The sequence below is a fragment of the Bactrocera dorsalis genome, chromosome 3 (genome assembly GCF_023373825.1).
Source record: "Bactrocera dorsalis isolate Fly_Bdor chromosome 3, ASM2337382v1, whole genome shotgun sequence".
In the NCBI taxonomy this organism is placed as follows: Eukaryota; Metazoa; Arthropoda; class Insecta; order Diptera; family Tephritidae; genus Bactrocera; species Bactrocera dorsalis.
In genome coordinates this window covers 75235588-75250663 of record NC_064305.1, presented here as the reverse complement: position 1 = coordinate 75250663, position 15076 = coordinate 75235588, and the positions used below count along the sequence as shown (strand labels likewise).

The 15076-nt window shown below is 34.4% G+C and overlaps 1 protein-coding gene across 1 annotated transcript in view; it reads left to right on the top strand.

Annotated features, from left to right (window-relative positions):
- The window catches only part of LOC105229187 (uncharacterized), a 226675-nt gene that overhangs the window by 27590 nt on the left and 184009 nt on the right, over positions 1 to 15076 (top strand). The window contains exon 2 of the mRNA XM_049453426.1: positions 5111 to 5397. The gene's annotated coding sequence lies outside the window, so the exon portion shown is untranslated. The remainder of the gene's footprint in view (positions 1 to 5110; positions 5398 to 15076) is intronic.

The window sequence follows — 15076 nt, the reverse complement described above, 5'->3', positions numbered from 1 at the left end:
TTACGAGTTTTCGAGAGAAAGGTTGTGCGCAAGATTTATGGCCTTTTGCGAATTGGCAACGGCAAGTGCCGCAGTCGATGGAACGATGTGCTGTATTAGTTATACGACGACATTGACATAGTTCAATGATCAAATCCAACAAAACACTGGATGCACTTGGTATCTCGAACTGGCGCCAAATAGCGAAAAGAAGAAACGACTGGCGAACTGTCATTAACTCGACTATAACCGCGTAACCTGTGCCTATGCCAGTAGAAAAGAAAAAAGCCAGAAATCTGAGATGATAATTTTTCAATGAATGTGAATTTTTCGGGAGAATTTGAATTTGCATAAGATTCTTGGTGATTTTTCAAGCGTTGTACCAAAGTGAAACGTGACGTAATGGAATGGCAAAGCTAACCGAGCAACTGACAAAATTTTACACAAATCTGTAAACAAACATGGCCACGAACTGTTAGGTCACGTCATCCCTATTGGTAGATAATTTATGTATTCAAAGCTTACCCTATTCCTAATTGATCCCAATTAGAAAAAATTAAAATTATTAAATTTTTTTAAGCTTTAAAACTTTTCACTTCTAAAAATATATGTTCAAGGACAAAGACTATACTGCATACACACACTTTTAATTTATTTTCAGTTTAAAATACATTTCTATGTTTACTTATTGTCTCACTATTTACATAATATTCTATGCCATGCCTATTTATATAACATACAATGGGCGCTTAAACTCTCTTAGCTAACAAACTGCAAACAAAGAACTCAACAAAGCAGCATAACTGTAATAAAATATCAGCATCGCCCAACAATTCCCAAACGAACGCTTTTGTTGCTTTCATTGATTTCTGCCTTGCCGTGTTGGTCCAATCGCATAAAGTTCAAATCGGCTATACGCCGCCCACTCGCGTAAACAAACCTTTCCTCCATGAGCACAGGCACTTGGAAAAATACATACATACATACATACGTACATATACATGATATACGTACAAACTAATACTTGTATATATTTGTACGCTATTATTGTTGCTGTTTGTTTTTTTTGTCAATATCGGCTTTTCGTCGCTTTTAATAGTATTTGTTGTATTTATAGCGTTTGTTTGCATAAAATGGCAACAAAGTGCGCGCACACAGACGCAACAACAGCCACATTCATACATACAAACGCACTCTCGCACACAAGCACGGCGACTTATGCACGAACTCTTTCGTAGCTTTTTGTCAACGAGCACTTATGCTGCCCACTTTTATCTTTGTTGTTATTGCTCAAATGTTGATTTGTGTTAATGACGTTTTCGCTTATCGTCACCAGCATGTAAACGCATGCACACACACATGCATACGCTTGAGCTTAACTGAGCGAGTAAAGCCTTTTATTTTGCCCACTTATGGCTGGAAACAATCCTTTCTCTTTTTTTCCCTTTGATAACGTGATCCACCGCCTCGACATGTTTTGGTGAATTGGGGATTTGACCAAATTTATTTGTGTTTTAGTACTTTGGATGGCAAACGGTTCATTTCAGGTAATAAATATTTAAAATAACGACACTCCTCAATTGTTAAACGTATTTTTTTTATATTTTAGCCACACTTGTGTGACGTTAGCAATAAAACAAGACTCGAAAGAATTTATTTCTGAAAGTCAAGTGCGACGAAATTTTTACCGATTGTAGAGTAAACCTGTGTTGGATTCAAAATTTAAAAGTTAAAGCGACTTAAATAGTCTTGATTAAAATAAAAGAGCATTTTTCATACATTAAAAAAACACAGATAGGAGAATAGGCTGTTTCCTTCCATTCATTGGGGGTGTCTTTTACATTGTGGATCCCAAACCCGGCGCTTAACTCTGGGGAGGGATGTTTCGCCTTTTCACTTAGTTCGCCTTCAAACGAACGTTTTTTTAGCTATCCAAAGGATAATTGGTCTAAGACCGAAAGTGAGATGCTTGAGCCATATGTGAAATAATCGTTTCTGGTCACTCCCAAAAGAATGGCGCTCAGAGAACTTTCTTCACTAGCCTTCTCATCTACCACTGCAATGTGGCTAGGTCATAGCAGTGCCTACGCTCATAAAGAAGAAGGAGAATAGGTTAGCCTAAAATTGGTCAAGAACATATTCAATAGGAAGGGGCCATCCTTAAGCCATAAAGTAGACCTTTTATATTAAGATGTAATGTTTAATAGAAAAAAGTTCATTATTTTTTTCAATAGGTAACTTTGGTAAGGCAACTTGTGTAAGTGCGATTGAATTCCGCTAAACGGTAGAAAAAAGTTTTTGAACAAAAAAAGAACATTTCAAAGAGATTTGGGATTACTTCTTCAAATAAGTCATATTTCACTGATTTTCTGCGATCAAAATTAAAACTGAGGCCAAGCAGTAAATTATTTTTAGTGTCTTGGTACTTTAACAGCTAATCTCAAGCAATTTTGGTCCCATCGATTCTGTTTCTGTTCTGGTAATTGTGATGTTAAAGATGCCTCGGAAGGGGCAATTGTTGAAAATATCAAAAAATAATGGAAATCGTCGAGTTCCATAGCAGCAATATTCAGACTGCTTAATTTACAGGAGCTTAGTTTTGCTCAAAAATATATTTGGAAACATTTTAGTAAAGGTCTATGCAAAACGAAACTCAATGTATAGGGTACCACACGAGTTAACGCAAAAAAGCGGAATTTCCATCTGCTAATCGCTGCTGAATCGCAGCCAAAACCATAATTCGATATCTGAAGTGGAGTTTGCTGGAGCTGGGAATTCTAGGCTATGATCTCCTCCCCTACGACGAAACTCTTAAGTTGGATCTGAACTGTCAAATATTTAACCGGCTGAAGGAAACAATCACCTAGGAGCGGCCAGCTTTGGCAAACAGGAAATGAATTGTATTCCATCAGGACAGCGATCGATATTGACTCGCCAAAAGCTCCAGTAGCTTTGTTGGGAAATTGCTATTCATTCATTTTATAGTACCATCCCGACAACAAGAGATCAGTATCTTTTCCTATCAATGGCAAATGATTTTGCTGGTGAAAAATTCGCCTCAAGCAAAGCTTTAAAATACCGACTGTCCGATGATGAGTGTTACTTTAAGTGCGACACTAAGCATACAAAATTGCTCTCAAAATAGCTACGATATATTGGCTATGTAAGCTAATGCCTTCAATTTAATGTAGAATTATTGAATTTTTTTGCTGGGCTTAATATAATAACGAACCAACCACATTTTTTGTTGGCATTTTCCTGTTGGTGTTCTAAAGCCTGATTTTTTTGCGTAATATTCAAAAGTTCAGAAGTCTCAAATTCAGTCTGTTAAGCTTTTGATGTTTTCATTTTACATACAAAAAAATACTGTTTTATGCGAAACCTTTTAAATGTCTAACTTTTCCTCATTGGCTGCTTATCTACAGCCTAACCTTTGCCTAATTGAGCTAGTGCTCTCATTTGGTCATTGCAAAGAGGAAATCTCTAAGAGATCTTCTATAATCTAACTCGAGAGTAGACAAAATGTTGGTTCACTCCATACACAGGTTTATTGCTGATATGTAAGTTACATGTTTCCTTTTCCACGTAATATTGTTGCTCTCATATATATTTCACTTTTACATATTGAGCATATTTGTTTCCAAAGTTCTACTTGGCAAGATGCCTTTCATCTATACAAATCGGTTTAATTTTGCATTAGTTGGTGACGTCCGAGCTCTTCAATTAGATCATTTATGATTTCTTTCTTTTTAATATTTGAGATGCTAAATTTATATGGTTTGGTAAGACACTTTACCATTATAGAAGGAATATGCACTTTGTTACTCTTCTGGAGGTTTCTATGTGAAGCAGCTCGTCTCCTCTGACACACCAAATAGAGCTTTAAAAATGTTAAGTGACTAGCTAAAGTACTATCTTTCTGCGTCTACATTCGCCCAATTTTGTTTGCTCTTCTCTAAATATTAAAATTGAAAAAGTCAAAGGATATCACCAAAATTATTTTAGTCAGCGAGATAATATAGCATACATACAAGTATTATCATCTTATTATTCGCCACAGTCTCTTTACATAGTATAAACTATTTTCCTGAGAGTATACTTTTAGGCTCCTTAAATATAAACCAGTTATATTTTTCAGTCAATTTATTAGTTGTAAGCAATTCTCAAATGATTCATAAAATTCAGTTATCATGAACTCATAACATTTCCCTCATAGTTTAAACTGCTCTACGTACTATTTGCTACTTTAGAATTAAAATAAGCTCTAAAATTACTCTTTTTTCAAGAGCTTGTCTTACAAAAATAATTTTTATAAACATAAATTCGACTACTTCACCAGAAATCTATGAATGATGAATTTATGAAAACTGCGTAGTTATGTATGTTCAAGTACATAGATTTGCCTATCGTTAACTTACTAACCGTATTTTCGTTAGTTGAAGAACTTGTAAGGGTTTCATGGTTCCTTGAAAATATTATTGCGCACACAAAAGAACTTTTAAATTTATTATCGATTGCTTCCATTTGATTTACCTTCAACTAAAATGAGTTTTCAAAAAATATACCTTTCCTTCCACTTTTACTTGAAGTGGAGCTTATCATATACATATTTACTTTCTCATTATATTTTTTATTGAAGCAAATGCGGGTTATTGGCTTCAGTGACACTGTTGTGACAGTCCATCAAGTGTCAATAATAAAATATACATGTAAAAATAATTACAGAGCCCTGTAAGTATATCTTTATTAACCCGCTTATAGGCACCATTAACTCTGCAGAGCAGCTTAAGGCTTTCAATAAAAATGAAATTTCAACTTCAACTACGAGGAAAAAGACGAAAAACAATTATACTTAATGAGTATTTGCGCTCAGCAGAAATTGAGCTGCTTGTGCAGATAAGTTGAGTGCATACATACATATATGCTGTGTATACATATATACCTATGAAGTATGTAGTACATATGTATATAAGCACATAAAAACACTCTGAAATGTGCATCCTTTCGAGCTGACTTTTTAATTATAACTTTTTCATTACATTTTTATCATTTCATTTTATTTACAAATACAAGTATACATACATACACATGCATACATACTTATAGTAAATAAATTTATTTTTATTTTCAGGTTTTTAATAGTATTCAGCAGGCAGTGGCGCGTGTGCTGCGGAAGCTGCTCATCATAATAACTCAAGCACATTGCAATGCATAAATTTCACTTGCTCTGCTTCTTCTTCTGCTTCTTTTTCTGCCATTGCTTCTCTTCCTGTCACTACATAAAGTCGTGCTGCTGCTGGTTGCCTGTTTTGTGAAACTGTTGTGTTTATGTTTTGCATGCTACGACTTTGCTGTCTTCATAGTTGTTGCATGTATATGCTGCTGGCACTTCTGTTGTTGTTGCTGTTGGTGTTGCTGGTAAGTCAAAGTTGAAATTTGCCCAACTCTTTTATGTGTCTTGTTTGTTCGACTATTTGTGCAGCTTGTTTCACTTGTGCAGCTTTGTAGGCAACACAATATTTACGTGTATATTTGCATACAGTGCCGGCAACTTTTTGGGTGATGCTCTTATAAATCACAGTTTCCGCAAAACAGACTCTTCATTAAAGTTAAGATAAAAAGGGGTTACATAAAATTTAATTACGTGTGGCCATGTAGTGCAGAATGTGATGTGGCAATGAAGATAACTCGAAGTAGTGATTTTATATTCCGAAAATAGTCTTATTGATATACAAAATTTGATAATTATTAGTTTGACGGTATCCCGAAAATTCGGGATTCACTTTAATTTTATTGAAATACCACATACATACATATGTATTTTATTTAACAAAAATTTTTATAAATCCCGACTTCTGATATTCGGGATCCCGAAATTAAAATTTTTAAAAGCCAAATTTTGCATAAAGTTGATGAAATTTTAAATATAAGTAAGAGTCCCCTGATAAATATTAGTAGTTCGGGATCCCGAAAATCCGGAATCCACTTTAATTTTTTTATAATACTATGTAATAATTAATAGTAATTTTAAAAATTCCCGACTTCCGATTTGCTGAGTCCTGAAATTCAAATTTTTAGAAACTTTATTTTATGTAAAGAAAATGGTTTTTAAAAAGTAATTAGGATTTATTCGGCATCTCAAATTTTCGGGATTCACTTCACATTAGTTTGTGCAATGTTTTATTTAACCGTGCAACCTCCACCAATCTTTATACAAATAAATCCCGACATCAAATGTTCATGATCCCGAAACTCAGAATCTTGTAAACGTATTTCTGTATATTACTGATGATGATGATGACAATTCAATGTAAATTAATATAAATATAGTAAAATTTCAGCTGTGTTAGGTATGTACAAGTATATATGTATGTATGTACATACATATGTACGTAGCTGCAATTCTTGTTTTTAAATTGAGGAGCTTGGAGGAAGGAGAAAATAAATAAATTAGATTTATTATTTACTATTTCTTCTTTTCTGCTTTGCTGTGCCAATTATAACCAAATTTCTGACAGCTTTGCCTTATCAAGTTCGGGATCCCGAAATTTCGGGATTTTTTTATCTGTTTATATTTCTTGAAATACTTACATAGCAAATAGCAATATACAGATCTAACCAATGCAGCCTGTTAAATCAATGTTTCGTTAGGGTTTGTCTAAAAAGGACAAGTTTACCATCGTTAAAACACCCTTCTTAGTTAATCAGAAGAATAAAATATTTGATTTTAACACGGTCAAGCGTGGTACATTGAAAATCCCGAAATTTCGGAATTTATATTTGCCAAAAATTTGGGATTTTAGAAAAAAGTCCCGAAATTTCGGGATTGAAAAAAAAATCAAATTTTTGCAAATTTAAGAATTGAAACACAGCCATATTGCAATCCCGAAATTTCATGATTGAAGCAGCACAAATTGCATACTGCAATACTTTCGGGATTTTAACAATGTAAATATGAAATCCCGAAATTCTGAGATCGAAAAATTTACATACTTGCGCAACTTTCGAGAGTTTGACGCTGTAAAATTGAGATCCCGAAATTTCGGGATTAAATAATGCGTATTTAAACAATTTTCGGTATTGAAATTGGGCAATTGAAAAATCCCAAAATTTCGGGACTAAAACATAAAAGTTTTAAGAAACGTCTGTGTTGATTTTGCGAAGTTTGCTATTTTTCACGATATTCAAATCTACTCAGGCAATTAATAAATTATTAAGAATAGGTGATAGGGGTATACACCCTGTCAAGAAAGTATCGGGAATTGATGATGATGATTGAAAAAATTTTCGTTTTAATTATAAATTCCCGATACTATCTTCACAGGGTGTATAATAAATAAATAAATTAAAGATTAAGAATAGACTTTAAATTTCTTACTTACTAGATTATTTCTGAGTAAGCATAGTATTACATGAATACTTTTTTATGTAGTAACTTTTGTGACGTTTCTAGCTCTTCTCCTTTGCTATCAGCTCATTTTATGTTTCACTCGCTCAAAGTATTCGTCAATTCTTGACATCTGGGAAGCAATATATAAATTGCTCCCCATAGTTCACTGCAAAAAACATCCGTACCACACTTTCCTTGAGCTTCCATCTCTCTGTGCAAAAACTCTTCAGCCCTTTTCATTTTCAGTGCCATGCAATATTTATCTCTCTTAGACACGCTTTTGTTTTAAGGATTTCGAAATGTCCAAAGTCTGTTTCTTCTATATTCTATTTTCGTTTAAATCCAAGAATATACATTCTTGTCATTATTAAATTCCCTTGATTATATCTCATATGAGATAAAAGCTAAATCTTTCACTTGGTTTGCAAGCTGAGTGCAATGCATAGAAGAACTATTATTTACTAACTTACAGTATACTCATACAACTTATACATACATATCATATTTATGTATACACATCTTTTTATATAAGCCAGCAGTTTCCTTGTCCTCTCAGCAGTTTCCTTGTCCTCTCTTCAAAGTCACTCAATCTTAAATTAAATTTTTATGTTAAAAGCCACTTACAAACTTTTTCTACGAATTTTTTGAAGTTTTTATTTAAACACATACAAATTTAAATATTACCCTATGACTCCAAAAAGATGCATTTGCTTTGAGTATGATTCACCTCGTCCATTTTATTTGCTGCTAAAAGCGCAAAACAGTAAAAAAGCTGCTTGCCACTACTGCAATAATTGCTGCTTTCAACCGTAAAATGTACTCGAATTAACCAACTGATGCGCACGGCAGCATATAGTGGCATTTTGTGCAAGCAAAATGAGAAAGCAGCAACAAAAAATATAAAACAATTTGAATATGCAGCAGGGAGTTGTGGGAATCTAAAGCTTTACACACGTAAAGTATGCTTACTTTTCGCTTTTTTTGAGCTTCATACAAACACATGCATGCACTTGCTGCATTTGGGTTGTGGGCTTACAAGCGAGCAAACGTTTTATTTTATTTCTTCGCACATTTATAATTTTTCATGTGCAGTTTTGGGCGCATAAAGCTCGGGTGCAGGGTTTGTAAAACCTTTTTTAAAATATTTTTTTTTGAAATTTTTTTTATCAATTTTTATTTTTTTAAATGTTTTTGTTTTGTAATTTTGGTTTTCTTCTTTTTTTATATTTTAAATGTTTTGTTTTATATTTTTTCTCAATTTCCTGCGCTGCTTCCGTTGACTATCAAGCGGCGAGCGCACCATGGCGTATACGCAACATGCATTTGCGGCTGCATAACATGCGAAAATTCGTGTGTAAGAAATGTAAATATGTGCATTTATATATATATGTGTGTGTTGTGTTTGTAAGCGTGCAAACAAGCGTGTGTTTACGCAGCTATTTCGGGCCATATGCAGCATTCATGCCAACTTCCACTTCAATATTCACACACAATACATAATCAATGAAGCGCAAATAAATAGCGCAAAATACAAATGTAAATTCATAAATATATATTTGTGCATGAGTACAATTGCAAATACACTACACTGGCATAAAAATAGCGCACCAAATAAAATCAACATTTGTGCAGCGTATGCCTGAGTGGGAAGCGTTCAAGCGTTGACCCTTGTTAAATACGAACTGAGTGCGTGTATAAAGATATTTGCGCTATTTTTACTTTTTGTGCAGCTTTTTTTCATTTCATACTCAAACACATACATACATATATATAAATACACATGCACGTGTTTTATTGCTTTGCCTGCTGTTATTAAATTAGTCTGTTTTCCTGTCTTTGTTTTACAACAAACCACACAAGTCGAAAAATAACACATAAAACAAATAAAAACAACAATAAAAACAAATAAAGAAAAAATTCGCCAATTTACAACTCCACACAATTGAATCCCTAACTAACTAACTAACTGCGCTTGGCTTGGTGAGCGTTGCAGATTCACTGTGCTGAAAAAGTGTAGCATACTTTCAGGCAAAAATGGCAAACTATGTTTAAATGGAGTTGTGTGCGCACATATAAGCATTCAAGTGGCTTTTATTTATTTGCACATACATTCACACACACACACACACATAATCATGCAACCTGCTTTCAACCTCACTCACCACCAATCACTCATTGTTTGGGTTGTGTAACTTTTCCGGTTTTTACTTTTTCTTCTTCCTTTCGTGGTGTGTTTCTATTTTTAACAGCTGTGCAAAGATGCTACTTTTTTATTGATTAAATTTCAACAACAAAAATTTCCGTTAAGTAAATATGTATTAAAAATAAATAAATAAAAAATGAGAATGAAAGAAAATCACTTCCTGTTGGTCCTAAGGGAAATTGTGTCTGTGTTATTAAATTAAAGAAAGTAAAAAACAAGAAAGAATGTTAACTTAAGCTGCAGTGAGTAGAATACCCTTTACGACTACATTTCTTATAGGAACCGAAGTTATTTGTCAAATAAAAAGGTTCGATAGAAGGGGTTTACTTTTATCAGTCAGTTTGTATGACAGCTATATGAAATAGTGATTCAATCCGTATTATATATTAGGAGATTAAAGCGTTGCCTCGGAAAAAAATTTCCACGAAATTTCGTAAAGATATCTTGCCAAATAGAAAAGTTTTCCATACAAGGACTCCACTGTGATCACTCAGTTTATATGAGAGCTACGTATATGATATAGTCCAGGTTCATATCATCCAATTTGGGCCAAAAATATCTTTACGAAAAAAATGAATAGTCCAGGTTCATATCATCCAATTCGGCCGACCCATAAACCGCACTAAACTGTAATTTTTTCAGGATAAATTAGTGACTTTAGTGTACGTGTGGATTGCTGCCTGACCATTCAGCCAGAAATGACGCTCATCACCGAAGATGATTTTTCGTTGAAAATCCGGATCATTCTCAAGTTGTTGCTCAGCCTAGTTCTTGAACCTACGACGTTTCTGGTGGTCAAGCGACTTCAGTTCTCGTGTCCATATGATGTAGGGTTGTAGGCTAAGATCCTTTCGCCAAATTCGCCACAACGACGTCGCAGAGGTGCCCAAAGCTTGAGAACAACATGGGAGAGACTGATTTGAGTCTTCCTTAATTGATGAGCTAGCTTCAGCAATATTCTCGACACTACGGGCACATCTTTGTCTCACTGGCACGGGAACAAATTTTTCTACTAGATGCTTAATTGTTGATCTGACAGAATGATTATGACGACCATAAATTGGTCACAATCGGTCCTTCGTATGTTGGATTCTGAGCAATTTTTGGTCGTCAGTCAATTTGTGCGGAACAAACCGTGTACACACCTTTCGTAAGCCCAAATGTTCGGTCAAAATGCGATAAATCGATGTTTTGGAGATGTTCAATTCCATTTCCATGAATTTCAATGATGATTTCGGCTGATTTTTAATGAATTCACGTACAGTTTCTATGGAATTTCCGGTGATCACGGATTTTGGTTGGCCCACATGTTGATCGTCATTTATGTATTCAGGACTACTTTGAAAACGTTTAAACCACTCGTGCACTCTGCTACGGGATAGGTAATTATCGCCATAAATTTGTTTCCTCAATTGAAACGTTTCGGTAAGAGTTTTACCAATTTTGAAACAAAATTTAATGTTGGCTCTTTGTTCGAAGATAATTTTCGCACCGATAACGCAAACATACTGACACTTAACGCAATAACTTCACTTCCAATAAATGAAATATCATGAAATTCTCACTGGACAATCGATAAAGATAGCAGATTCTAAAGCTACAGTCGACATAGAAATATATTCAAAAAGTCCTGTTTACTTTGGAACGCGCCTTATATATTTTTCGAATCACCGCCGATTTTGCTTACTTTATTCACATCTAAGTCGTAAATCTCACTTATGAGTGTTGGATATTAAAGTTTATTACTTTTGGCTAAACAAATAAATAAACAAGAGAGCGTTTACAACAACACGGAAACGACTGCATAAACTCATGACTTAACACACACATACAAACGAATGCATGGGAGTGTGCATAAATATATTTGACCACAGTTTCCATGTTACTGTGAGATTTTGCTGGCACGAAGCTAAGTGTCTGCACATGCAGACAAGTGTATAGATATAGATGTGTATATGCAAGTGTAGACACCCTGCTGGAAATGCAGGAAATATAAAAATTTAATAGTACCGAAACCTTTATTTTGGTGTACCGAAAATTTAGCCATTTTTATACAATATAAGCTCATAATAAAAAAACACATTTAATACTTATTTTAATAATCCCGAAATTTACGGGATCCGCAAAACTTTATATAAATAAGTGCGTTGAATATAAAAAAACTAGCTCGAAAACAAATTTTAATAATCCCGAAATTTTACGGGATCCCGAAATCTTAATTTTGAAGTCCCGAAACTTGAGATTGATGAATTATCATTTTCTTTTAATATACTATAAATAAATGTATTAAATATAAAAAATAGCTGCAATATAGGACGTCTTAAAAGAACCGAAATTTTACGGGATAACGACAATTTAATTTTGTTTTTCAAATCCCGGATTTCTCAATTTTCATATTTAATATAAGATTCAATAAATTTGAATACACGTTTTAGCAGTCCCGAAAATTTACGGAATCTGAAAACTTCTTTTGTCTCAAAATTTCGGTCTCGGGACCCTCAACTTTCTTTTTATTTAATGCATTCAAAAGAAACATCAAGAAAAATCAATCCAAAAAGTTAACATTGTAGTCCAGAAATTTCGGATGCTGGTATCTTATTCTTATTTGAATTAAAATTTTAATAATCCCGAAATTTAACGGGATCCCGAAAACTTTATACAAAATAATATAATCTGATTATTGCTTCGATTGTTTGGAAAATCAGTACATGTTCATTGCAAAGCAAAATTTTCCCTAAAAGCATGCTACAAAGCAATCGTAACTGTTGACTGTAGTGGTGAGGAGATAGCTTGAGGCGAATATACGATCTCATTAGACATGTCTTCAGTCACACATGCCACAAGCTTCTACACACTTGGTCACAAGCAAAAACACATATTCCCTGTTCTTGTTGTTGTAATGTTAATATGAGATTTTCTGTAACAACGCACAATGTTGGTTTTCACTGGAAAAAGTCAAAGTCGGTAAATACGTGCTTCTAAGTATCTGTGTGTATATGGCTAGCACAAGGAAGCATTTCAGCTTTTGCACATCGGACCACATCAAAGTATCCAGTATATAGGAATTATCAATGTGATGTGGCACAAGTTGATATTTCACTGTTATTGTCAAGTGGACAAGTTGTCACACTAACCGCTGACCATGCGGTGTCATTGACCTCAGTACTAACCACAATTGTCAACAAAACACACACAAATAAAGTTGAAAATACATGACGGCAAAAATCGCTAGAAATATATAATAAATTCAAGTCTTTTATGGCGTTAAATTTCTATACATACATCCAAAAGTGGAAGGAATGGAGAGTGAAGGAAGCGTCGGAGACCCTATAAAGTATACATATGTATATATAAATGATCAGTATGTTCAGTTGAGTCGATTTAGCCATGTGCGTCTGTCTGTCTGTCCGTCCATCCGTCTGTATATATACGAACTAGTCCCTCAGTTTTTAAGTTATCGTTTCGAAATTTTGTAAATGTCTTTTTCTCTTCAAGAAGCTGCTCATTTGTCGGAACTGCCGATATCGGACCACTATAACATATAGCTGCCATACAAACTGAACGATCGGAATCAAGTTCTTGTATGGAAAGCTTTCACATTTGACAATGTATCTTCACAAAAGTTTGCACAGGTTATTTTCTAAGATAATAATGTAATATGCGAAGAAATTGTTCAAATCGGCTTAATATAGCATATAGCTGCTATAGGAACTGAATGATCGGAATCTAGTATTGATCGAGTATGGAAATATGAGTTATTGTTCTTAGTATCAGAAGAACTTGTTCAAATCGGATCACTATAGCATATAGCTGCCATATAAACCGAACGATCAGAATCAAGTTCTTGTATGGAAAACTTTCGTATTTGACGAGGTATCTTAAACACATAGTTACTAAAAGAAATGCCCCTGTGAAGGGTGTATTAGCTTCGGGGTAGCCGATTTTTCATAAATGTTAGGCTAGTCTGGTAGGCCAATGCGCTACATATGGACCAGATTTAGTCCTTTGGGATACCAGATGGAGTTCAGATGCTAAGTCCATGAGGAGTAGTTATCTTTTAGGAAGTCTGCGATTGACGCGAATTTCAACAGAAACTATGGCCTGGCTATCGATACCTCTTCCAATGTATCATACTGTGGGGACCCCAGATATTTACAGCGTAGTCTTGCCAATACGAAACAAGTGCCCAAGAGATGCTCCATTGTTTTCCTAATGCCCTGCTCTAGATATTTCCTGCAGATCTTCTCGATCATCTTTTTCACAAAAATTTACTTTTCTTTGAGGCAGCCTTCAGAATCAAAATTTGAACGAGTTCTTCGCTCATTATCTATATTCATCTATCATTATATGTAATGTGTTTTGTTTGTTTTTGGATTTGAAATAATTATAATTAGAAAAGTCCCCTAAATCAAAGCTCCTTCTACCACCGCCAAAGGCTCATTGGAATCAGCTTATGAAAATTTTAGGCAATTAGTTAAGTAATAAAACTATATTCAAAGGAAACTTATTTTTGTAATGCATATTACAGATCAATACTATTTGATTATCCACTCTCTGACTACAAAAATGCATACAAAATTGCAAAAGTTACAAAATATTTCAAAAATACAAGAAGCGATGCAGCAGCACTTTTACACCAATAACTCAGAGTAATGCAAAGCGCTAGTAAACAGAATATCGAAATATTTTGCTCGATTCAATTTCGTTCGTTTCCTTTGATTTTACATTTGCGTTGACGCGAAATTCGATTTTATTACACAATAAATTTGACAAACTTGAAATGATTGAGTGAGTTCAACAACTGTTTATTTTCCTCAATAGCAAATCACAACAATGCAAGTGGAAGGCTACGATTATACTTATATACATATGTGTGTCAGTATGTGTGTGTAAGAAATTTTTACAAATTCCTTTTGAAAACGCTTTCATGTAATGGGAGGAGACCCTTTCCTGCGCTGCAAATGCGATTTATAAATTTAAGTGTGTGGACTTGTGTATGTATTTGTTTATGTAAGTGTGGGTGTGTGTGTTTGTTGCTTGTAAGTGCTGTACAAATATGTTACAATGCTTATTGCTAGCACGCTTAACTATAATACGCTTGCCATACCAACCATATGGTCCGTATTTCGCTATCATGCCACTTTTCACTCCATATGGTGGCACCATAAATACCGCTGAGGCAGCAACATTTCGCCAGCTGTCCTCAGCAACGAATGACTCGCCGACACATAAACACATATAAACATACAAATGTTTGTCTATAAATAGCGGAAATGCTCTTACAGCAGTTATCGGCAATATTTTCACGTGTGTAAGCCAAAACGCCAAAAAGTATGCAACGCTCACAAAAATTATATGTTTATGTGTAGTGTGTAGCATATATACAAGCGATTTAAGAGAGATGCGCAAAGTGAAGAGAAAACTATGTTACGCTCTTTGTTGAAATATATTGAGTGTGCGAAGTGAGTTCGCTTCCGCTTACTATTTGTCTTACATCAAATGGC